The 10,016-nt window shown below is 35.2% G+C and overlaps 1 protein-coding gene across 2 annotated transcripts in view; it reads left to right on the top strand.

Moving 5' to 3' along the window:
* Positions 1-475: 475 nt before the first annotated feature.
* Positions 476-10,016, top strand: part of ALDH1A1 (aldehyde dehydrogenase 1 family member A1) — a 53,253-nt gene continuing 43,712 nt past the window's right edge. Inside the window, exons 1-2 of one of the 2 annotated variants that reach the window (XM_049795488.1) lie at positions 476-598; positions 5,013-5,117. The gene's annotated coding sequence lies outside the window, so the exon portion shown is untranslated. Of the gene's footprint in view, positions 599-2,402; positions 2,490-5,012; positions 5,118-10,016 lie in introns of those variants that run through there. The other variant, XM_049795489.1, reaches the window with a different exon arrangement.

The raw sequence follows: 10,016 nt of genomic DNA, 5'->3' as shown, positions 1-10,016 counted from the left end.
TTAGCCTAACATCTATCCAACAGATATCTAGAAAGTGGATACCTTTAGGAAGTCAGAAAATAATTGCCATTCTATCACACATATAGTAAACATACTGGTGATTTTACAAGAGTAAACATATTTATCCCCCACATGCAGAAGATTAGAACCATAGTTTCTGTCCTTTCTCATTGCTTTCCCCACGTAAAACTGATGTGCAAGCCCCTGAAAATGCTCCATGCCTGCAACAGCACATTTTCAGTGCAATACACACAAAACCCCGGTCTTCCATCAACATGTATACTGGCCTGGCAAGAGTGGGAGAAAGATAGTGCTGTGGCCTGAGAAGAACCGTTTTAGTACATAGTAAACTAGGGCAAGTATTTGTAATGAGCTGCGTGGAATGACTCTAGAAGATAGTTATGTAATACAAAGAGGAATCCACAGTCCTGAGTGTTTTCGACTCACTTCTATCTATGAAATTTAGTCTCGACAAAGTTTCCACAGCAGGCTTGGTTTCAGCCATACTGAGTATGAGACTTTGTCAAAGCTGCGGAATGCAGGATCACATAATAAAGAGCAACAGAACCAAGAGCAAAGTAACTTTTAAAATGCACAGGTAATGCAGGGGTGGCTGTGTCCTGTGGGAGTTAGTGGCACATAGCTATTCATACATGTGGTTATCTAACCTGAAATATTAAAAAAACATAAAGCCAATAGTTTTAGAAATTATCCTTTAAGAAACTGCTTCAAGTGGATTAATAACTTTACGTACTAAAAACTGCTATAAATCATTTTGGTGTGATGACAGTTTATCATGTGTTATCAATGTTCATGTTTGTATTGCAGTTGATTTTACCTTATTCTTGAGACATATAGAGGTAGATTCAGAAAGATAAATATACATTTAGGATGAAACAATGGTATTTTGGCACTTGAAACAATGGTATTTTTTGATTTAATATAATACTAGAATTCACCTCAGAACTAAAACTCAGACCAAGAAATATTTTAAAATGTGTTGCTTATATGTTTAGACAGATTGCTAAAAATACATGAAAACTAATACTGCTGCCTAGAAATCCAGCAAAGCATAAAAGAGGTACTGAAAGCATAAAAGCAATAAAGCTCACAACATTCAAGCTATAGCAGTATAACTCATGATCTCAAAGAATTTGTTTAGGCTAAATATAGAAGAATATTAACTATGATCAAACAGCGTCATCTTACATGCTATCCCAGGAACACGCAGAATATTAATCGGATTGCTAATTTCCTCAGAGGCTAGAGGTTTAGCAGAAAATTTTGATGGTTAATAAGCTTTAATGTGTTAATAAGGGCACTGGAAAAGGATTTAGATAGCCAGGATAGCTTACTCTATACAGAAATATGCTACAATGTTGGCATATGCTCCTACAGTATATTCCATCCTGCTTACTATTTCCTTTGGCAAGAAATTCAGAGATTAATTAGATCTGTACCTTTAAATGCATTTGCATTGTTGGACTGATGCTAAAAAAATATGATATATTGGACAACAAGGCCCCATATAAATTTTATAAATCTAACATTTTCTTATAAAACATTAACTGCTCACTTTTAAATTAGGAAAAGACTTCCTGGGATTTAGACTTTAACAGATTATTTTCAGTATCTGGGTGAGAATAGCAGGATTGGGAATATGCCTGTCCTCCTCCAACTTCACAAATTAAATGGAAAACATTGAGAAGGACAGCAAGGTCCTAGCAGACACGAGAACCACCCACACCTTTAGGTAAGGAAGCTGCACTCAATGACAACTTCATACACAGACCCTGCCACTGTAAATAATTTACTTTCACTGACGAGTGGCATGGTCCTGTCTTCTGAAAGATGTTTTGTTTCCATAAAGCAAACCCTTATTTCAAGCAATAGTGTGACTGACATCTCTCTAGTTTTAAACCTTATGCAATACTATGTGATTATTCTAATTGTTAAATGAAGTTTACTTGCTGCTGGGGTGTAGGGGTTTGGGGTTTTGTTTGGTTGGGGTTTTTTTTCTTCTTCTATATTTTGACTGAAAAAATAGAGGTATCTAGGTAAAAATTCTCAAGATTTTGCATGGTATCTGTGTCTCAGATGACAGTATTTTCTTTTTTCATCTTCATACAGCAGCAAAAAATCTATGAAGAAAATATTTTCATCTTTTATCCAAAGATATTTGAATGTTTTTATATTTTAATCATAGAGAGAGATATCTGACATTATTAGGACAAAAAGCAGACAGATTCTTACTGTAATGGAGTCACCCACCCAAAATATCCTTTCCTTTTTTGAACCCTGACCATCCCTTTTCACAAACACTCCCTTTTTAATCCACTGCATGGCATTGCATAGAGTCCCTGCTCCTGCAAATGCTCACCATCAGGCAAAGCACTTTCTACCATAAATATTCATGCTGAATTTTCGGTATTGACTGTCCAGCTACAGGCACAAACCTATTTGACAAAATGTCTTTGCATGATAATCAGGTTAGTATCTTTTCTTGATTGTTAGCATATTGCTTAAGCCTGAATTTAAGCAAAGGAAATTAATTTGTCTTGTTTTCTAATTCTATTAGCATTAATAATTATTCCAAAAATAGTAAAGAAAGTTTAGACCCCTAAGAAATACTGTCTTCTTGGAAGAAAGCAAGCAGCTTTTATCAATTTGTGGTCAGGTCTGGGGGAAAATGAAGAACTCAGATAATTTTTACTTTGGAGATATTTGAGAAGTTATGACATTCTCATGTGTTTGCTATTTTAAATTTTTTCCAATACAAATTTCCATGACTTATTTTAAGAAATATTCATTATGGTCTTTGCATAAACTGAACAATGAAATGTTGTACAAAAATGCATAGCCTTAAGAATATGTTGTGAGTGTATATTATTTAACTAACTCTACACTTCAATTTATGACAAAATGAGGGACTGGGTAGCACACAAAGGGAATGGATTTGAAATGCCTTATAAAACATCATTACTTTGAAGTTCACTCTTGCAGTTACCAGAGGAAGCATGGCCAGATAGCTATTCCTGTACTCAAAAAAAAAAAAAAAAAAAAAAAAAAAAAGTAGTTTTTTTTGTTGACTTGCATTTAAATGCATTATTTGTACAGCTGTAGCTGCACTAAAGCCAGACAAGACACTATACTCCAGTCTAATAAAATTTCATATTATTTTGTTTTACCTGCTGTCACAAAGAGAAGAAATGGGAGGATAAATCATGAGACTAATATTGTCAAAACAACTCATGAACTTTTTCAGAACTTCTTACATTCATTATCCTTCATTCCAAAAACTGCTGTCTATGATTAAATACTTTTAACAGCATTAAGTGAACTGAAAATGCAATTCTCCAAATACTGAACATTTCTGAACTGTAGGTACTAAATGAATTGATAAATTTACTTACATATTAAGTGACGTCTTAATAGGCCCCTTTGACTTAATATGAACTTGCATGACTTTTCTAGATAGATGAACCTGCTCTTGTCTTACAGTTGCTCTTCCTCTTCACTGCAAATTACAGCACTTGAATGTCATGTAATTTCTCCTCAGAGAACAGATATTCTATAGTTTTTCTAAGAAAAATCCTGAGTAGAAATGCATTTTTCTCCGCTTTGTGCAGAAATATGACAGTATTCTCTTCCACTATATTGAGTGCCCTTGGCAATGCAGAACACGTTGCAAACAAATGAATGAACAAATATGTTTCTGATTCTAAGAACTTACAATGCTGGGAAGATATTAGACAGGTATTGCACAGGTATTACATAATTATTACAAGTATCTTTTTTATTTTTTCATTTGAATTCTGACAAGGAATCAGCTGCGTGGATTTTGCTGACAAACTGAAGGCTGAAAGAGATGGTATTGATGAAAGATTGAAAAAGGGAAGCTAGACTTGTTAAAAACAGACCACAAAGTGTAGGATTTACAGATGGTAGACTCCATCCTGATACTGCAGTTGCATCAGTGCATAGAATTGCTTGTGAGAGAACAAAACAGAACATATTCTAGTGTACACAGTTTTCTAGCTCCCAGCTTTACCACTTAGACTTGTAGCGTAGTAGAGTGATTTGAAACAAGGCAGAGGAAAAGCAGGTTTATTCAAGGGTCATTAAAGTGAGAAGTTGCAGTGTTAAAAAGATCGAGAGCCCCTGTATGGCCCCAACCATGCTGATTAACTGATTAGAGTAATATGGAAGAAAACTGGTTTTAAAAATGCATTTGCTGCAGTTTGAGCCCAAGCTCCCAGCAACTGACAAATTTTACGGTGGCTTTGGGAATATTTTTCTTCAAAAGGCATATCACAGGCATATGGACACTTATGCACTGAAAGAACGTGAATTTTCTGCTTGTGTTGTCACCGAGGTGGTGAAAGGAGAATTTGGCGACCATTAAACTAAAATGGGAAAATATTCAGACTGCTAACTAAGAAACCAAAATTTCCTATTGAGGTCCTTTCTAACAATTTTGTTTATGTTTTCTCAGCTTGTTTAAATAGTTTGATATATACAATTCTCTTCAATTCTAATGCATATCTTAGCCCACAGTAGCTAAATCTTCACCTCATCAACCATTTCTTTATTAGCGTTCTAAGTTTTAGCTTGTATGTGGTTTGATAATCTCTCCTTGCTTTCCTGCTTCTCCCTTCAATCTACCTCCTTTTTTACCTTCTGGTTTGCTAAAAGTTTTCATACTTGCCTATGCTGAATTAATACAAAATTCAAGGTGAAACTTTGAGATAATGTCAGAATTTTACTTAGTTTTGAGCTGAAATTGTACATCTTTTTTGGCAATGATAGGAAAGTAGTTTTATGTAAACCTTATCCTGAGCAAAACAATTGTGAATTTATGTTGGTTGTGAAAGACTAAAAACTGTCTTCCACAACTTGCAAAACTTCTGTGTCAGTGGAGTTTGGCAAGCTAACTAAACAAGAAAGAATAGCAGTATTTTAATTTTTCAAGCCATATTTATAACTTTAGCTGTATGCAACTTGTTTTTCAGGGAAAAATTGTAAGGAATAAGTAGTAACTCTACCTTCGACCACTGTCACCTGTCTTTGACTTATTTTTGCCTCTCTGCTTTCTTGAGAATCTGCTGATTGTCCAGGTAAATTTCAGTTTATTACTATCATTATCACCACCCCAGAATACAACTTTGGGTTATGATCTAGGTAATGTATAATTTGTAGAATTTTTCAAGTGCTTAGTATAAGTATAATTATTGTGCATAAAACTTAACATTCTTATTATCAACCCAATATGCCAGAATATATGTATTTCACAAGCCTCAGCAGGACGCTGAAAAATGCACTAATATGTTATAAACATGTACTGATTTTTCTTGGGAATAATAAACCTTGATGTTCTCAGCTCTCATATTCTTCCTTACACAAAGCAACAACACCAAAAAGTTTTTTTAATTATTCTGTATTCTAGTAAATGGAGCAGTCAACAAAACAGACCTCATCTTATTTTAAAACTTTAAAAAATTTAAACTCCTCAGAGATTAGCTTTAGAGGTCTGAATTTGTTTCTTTTCTTTGGACACTTTGGCAGCAGCAGCCAGATGATGTTGCACACAAATGGTGTAAAAAAGGGGTTTGTTTACATTTATAATTATATAGATTACTAATGGCCCGGATCCACTGATGAACAGAGCAAGCTTTGGAGCATTGGCCTAAAGTTACATGAAACCAAACAAGATGAAAAGCAGTGTGAGACTGAAATGTACTTTTCACTGTTTAATGTGTTTATGGAAAGAAAAGCAGAACACACCCCATGCCTCTCAGGAAAAAAAAAAAAAAAAAAAAGAAGAAGAGAGAGAGAGAGAAAGGGTTTTGTTGCTCCTGTTTTCTTAGAAATCGTGTAACAATCTGAAAATATTTGTAGCCACTTTTTTTCTTAGAATTACAATAAATTGGTTAAATGCTGGTACATTTTATTGAACTACACTGTTCCCAGGTCAAACATTCTCATTTGTTAGAGAAAGGATTTTTTTTTTCTTTTTGTAGTTTTTTTCTTAGAAGGGATGGGAAATATATTTATTGAATCAGTCCCCAAAAGTGGATCTGGCTCTGTCAGTATCTGCAATAATCCACACATACATACAAATGCATACACATGTAACACATCCACAAAACATACTTCTAATTTTAGATGAAAAGTGAATAATGTCACACACCACATGCTGGGATGTGTTTTTCACTGTAAGCTTGGCTCCTTCCAAGATTTACTGTTGTTACTGGGTTTGCATTTGTAAATCTGCTGGTTAACATGTTTCTGTAACAAAGCAGGAATTTAGTTCCCAGAGTGTATGTTACTTATCTGACTTCTTGAACTAGGACATTATCATCTTTTTTTCAATCCTGAGTTCAAGGGATCTTACAGAAATGACTAAGATACTTCAAATTTGTCACAACACATATTCCTTTTTAAATGCAATTATTTAATGAAGTGGTACATAGGACTTAAAATTACTCCTTCACAAGACAATGAGAAAGCTCTTGACAGCATTCAGTGGAAGCTAGACTAATCACATAATCTTTTTTAAAAATCATAGTCAAGTGTTTTAGCTCTTAATTCTCACTTACCAGTGATGCTAATGAGTAGCATATGTACACTAGTATAATACTTCTATTGACAAACACATGAGAATTGGTTGTAACCATGACAAAATAGAGAAAAATGGGAATTACAAATTATTACAAGCTAATGTTGTCAACTCACTACATCTGAACTTGAAATTAAGATATAAGCTACAGGACAAGGGATAGTGTCAATCCTACTAATTACTTTAAAAGGAGAGTAGATTCTACCAACAAGAAAACAGAGACTCTTCATAATGTGCTGCAAAAGTTTTATTCTACATTGGGATTTGGATTCTGAGTACTAGTAGCCTGCATTTGTATGCACAGACCTACAATCTGGTTAAAGTCCACTTTTCTTTAGAAACACCAACTTCTGACATCTTCCACAGAAACCTCACTGAAATTTGCAAACAAAGAGAGGTCTTGCTTTGTGTTAGTTGTTTGTCTGTTTAAGTTAAACTAAACAGTTGGGAAATAGAGGAGTTGGAAATCCATCAAAATCCTCCATTGGCATTACAATACAAGGAAAATACTTGAGTGTCACAGTTAATTTGGAAATGCTATATGATGAATCACTGTGCCAAGTTATTTTTTATTTCTAATAACTCATGTTCCTACTGCAAATATGGTTCTTTCCTAGCATTTCTTATTCTACTTCAAATGTTATAAAATTAAGTTTTGACCCCAAGATTGCTTACCCATATGTGTGGTTTCTAGCCAACTCTGTAAGAACTTTCTTGGAATGATCATGGTAAAAGCAAGTTGGGGCAAGAAGAGAACAGGATGTCACAAATGAACTGTTACTGATTTCATATTAGTTTTACATCAGTTTAATTGTAACCTCAGTAGACATCCTTTTGATTTCTTCTACTAATAGCAAGTTTCAAATCACGTCCTGGCACTTTACTGTCATGATGTATGGAAAAGGCACACTGGCTCTTGAGTAAGAAGGTTTTTCCTATATTCACTGCAAAGATCTCAGGGCCCAATACATCCTATACCAAAAGATACAAGAACAAATCTTTCATAAAACACTGTAGTTATAAACCTGCTGATTATTAATATCAAATTCTAACATTGATAATAATAAAAAGAGATATAAGAAAATTAGGGAATATACATTTAGAAAATAATTTTTAAATATCAAAAAAAAGGTAGATAAAAAAACACTTTTGACTTTTTTTTTCTTTTTAGCTGTACAATAACTTTTTTTAGATACTCTTTAAAACTTCAAAAGTAGAAAGAGGGTTATTTTCACACATGAGGCTTTCATAACTGAGGAACACAATCACTACACACAGGCTTATAAAGCACACATAGCAATTATGTAAAATCAATTGAGGCTGTCTAAATCTTGGCTTTGAAACAAAGGTTCATGGAGGAAATGCTGAAAATTACTTGGCAGTAATTGTTGCTAACAATGCAGGTTAATAACTAGTGTTGGGTCTGATTCTGATCTAACCCTGACTAGTTTTGCACTTGCATGAACTTTATTGATTTGCATCAAATTATTCATGATTTTCACTGATAAGAGCTTTTATCTGTGACCTGTGGCATAAAATCTACATCTTTATTCACAATCAATTATTTGAGGAAACTTCAAACTATTTCATTACTTATTACTTGCTCTCATTTGACCTGTGTATTGAAAAAAAAGTAAAAAATAAAGTTTAGTTTAATTTTTAACAGGAAAACCAGGAATAAATTTATTTATGACTCATGCAAAATGGACTTTGTTTAATGTCACACTTCTTAAACATAGAACAGAGACAAAAATAACAATTTTACAATAACATATTCTAGATATAAAAGTCATTCTGTGCTTCTAAAACTACCATGACTGAAGGTATAGTCAATAAAAATATACTCATTTATTAACAAAGATGTTGTAATAATACTGCTCTTTTATCAGTTTTCATTTTTACAGCCCAGATATTCTTTCATTTTCTCAAAGCAGTATTGCAAAAGAGATACAAATGTCCATTAACTTTCAGCAAATAGTTAGATAGAAAAGCAATAGACCATTATTAATATTTTAATTAAATAATATCCTGTTGACATGAAAACTAGTTTAGCCTGAGTGAAAATGCATACTTTTGTCAGTTGCTAATTTATGAATGGACTGTTTCTATCACCTTAATTTTGCAAATATTTGATGTCATGATTAAATAATAAGGAGGACTTAGTACAGTAGGAAAAATTCTATTGACATAAATAAAATACAGCTGCTTATGTTCTACATTTTAGGGCAAATGTGGACACAGACCTTTACGAATCACAGTTACATTTTTGGGGATGGTTTATCACAGTTTTGTGACAATTTGCTTCTTCAGAAAAGTAGATACCTTTTTGATGCATCAGACTCTAATGAGTTCTTTTCATTTGTTTTTATTTGTTTATTTATTTATCCACTTGGTGGATAAGGAATTGGCTGGATGATCACGCTCAAAGAGTTGCAGTCAACGGCTTGATGTCTGACTGGAGACCAGAGATAAGTGGTGTTCCTCAGGGGTCAGTATAGGGACAGGCACTGTTTTAACATCTTTGTGGGCAACATGGACAGTGGGATTGAGTGCACCCTCAGCAAGTCTGCTGACAACACCCAGCTGTGTGGTGTCATCAACACGCTGGAGAGAAGGGATGCCATCCAGAGGGACCTTGACAGGCTTGAGAGGTGGGCCCATGCGAACCACATTAAGTTTAGCAAGGCCAAGTGCAAGGTCCTGCAGATGGGTCAGAGCCATCCCAAGCACAAATACAGGCTGGGCAGAGAATGGTTTGAGAACAGCCCTGTGGAGAAGGACTTGGGGGTATTAGTGGATGAAAAACTGAATACGAGCCAGCAATGTGCACTTGCAGCCCAGAAAGCCAATCACATTCTGGGCTGCATCAAAAGAAGTGTGGCAGCAAGTTGAGAGAGGTGATTCTGCCCCTCTACTCTGCTCTCATGAGACCCCACTGGAGTACTGTGTTCAGCTCTGGGGCCCCCAACATAAGAAGTATGGACCTGTTGGAGTGAGTCCAGAGGAGGGCCACAAAGATGGTCAGATGGCTGGGGCACCATTCTTATGAGGACAGGCTGAGACAGGTGGGGTTCAGCCTGGAGAAGAGAAGGCTCCAGGGAGATGATATAGCAGCCTTCCAGTAGCTAAAGAGGGCCTACAAGAAAGCCAGAGAGGGACTTCCTGCAAGGGCATGTTGTGATAGAGCAAGGGGTAATGCATTTAAACTGAAAGAGTGTAGATTTAGATCAGATGTAAGGAAGAAATTATTTACTGTGAGGGTGTTGAGGCACTGGAACAGGTTGCCCAGAGAAGTTGTGGATGCCCCATCCCTGGAAGTGTTCAAGGCCCAGTTGGATGGGGCTTTGAGCAACCTGGTCTAGTAGAAGGTGTGCCTGCCCATGGCAGGGGAGTTGGA

This window comes from Accipiter gentilis, chromosome Z (genome assembly GCF_929443795.1).
Source record: "Accipiter gentilis chromosome Z, bAccGen1.1, whole genome shotgun sequence".
Lineage (NCBI taxonomy): Eukaryota > Metazoa > Chordata > Aves > Accipitriformes > Accipitridae > Astur > Astur gentilis.
The sequence above is the reverse complement of the archived record's forward strand: the minus strand, read 5'-3'. Positions and strand labels throughout refer to the sequence as shown.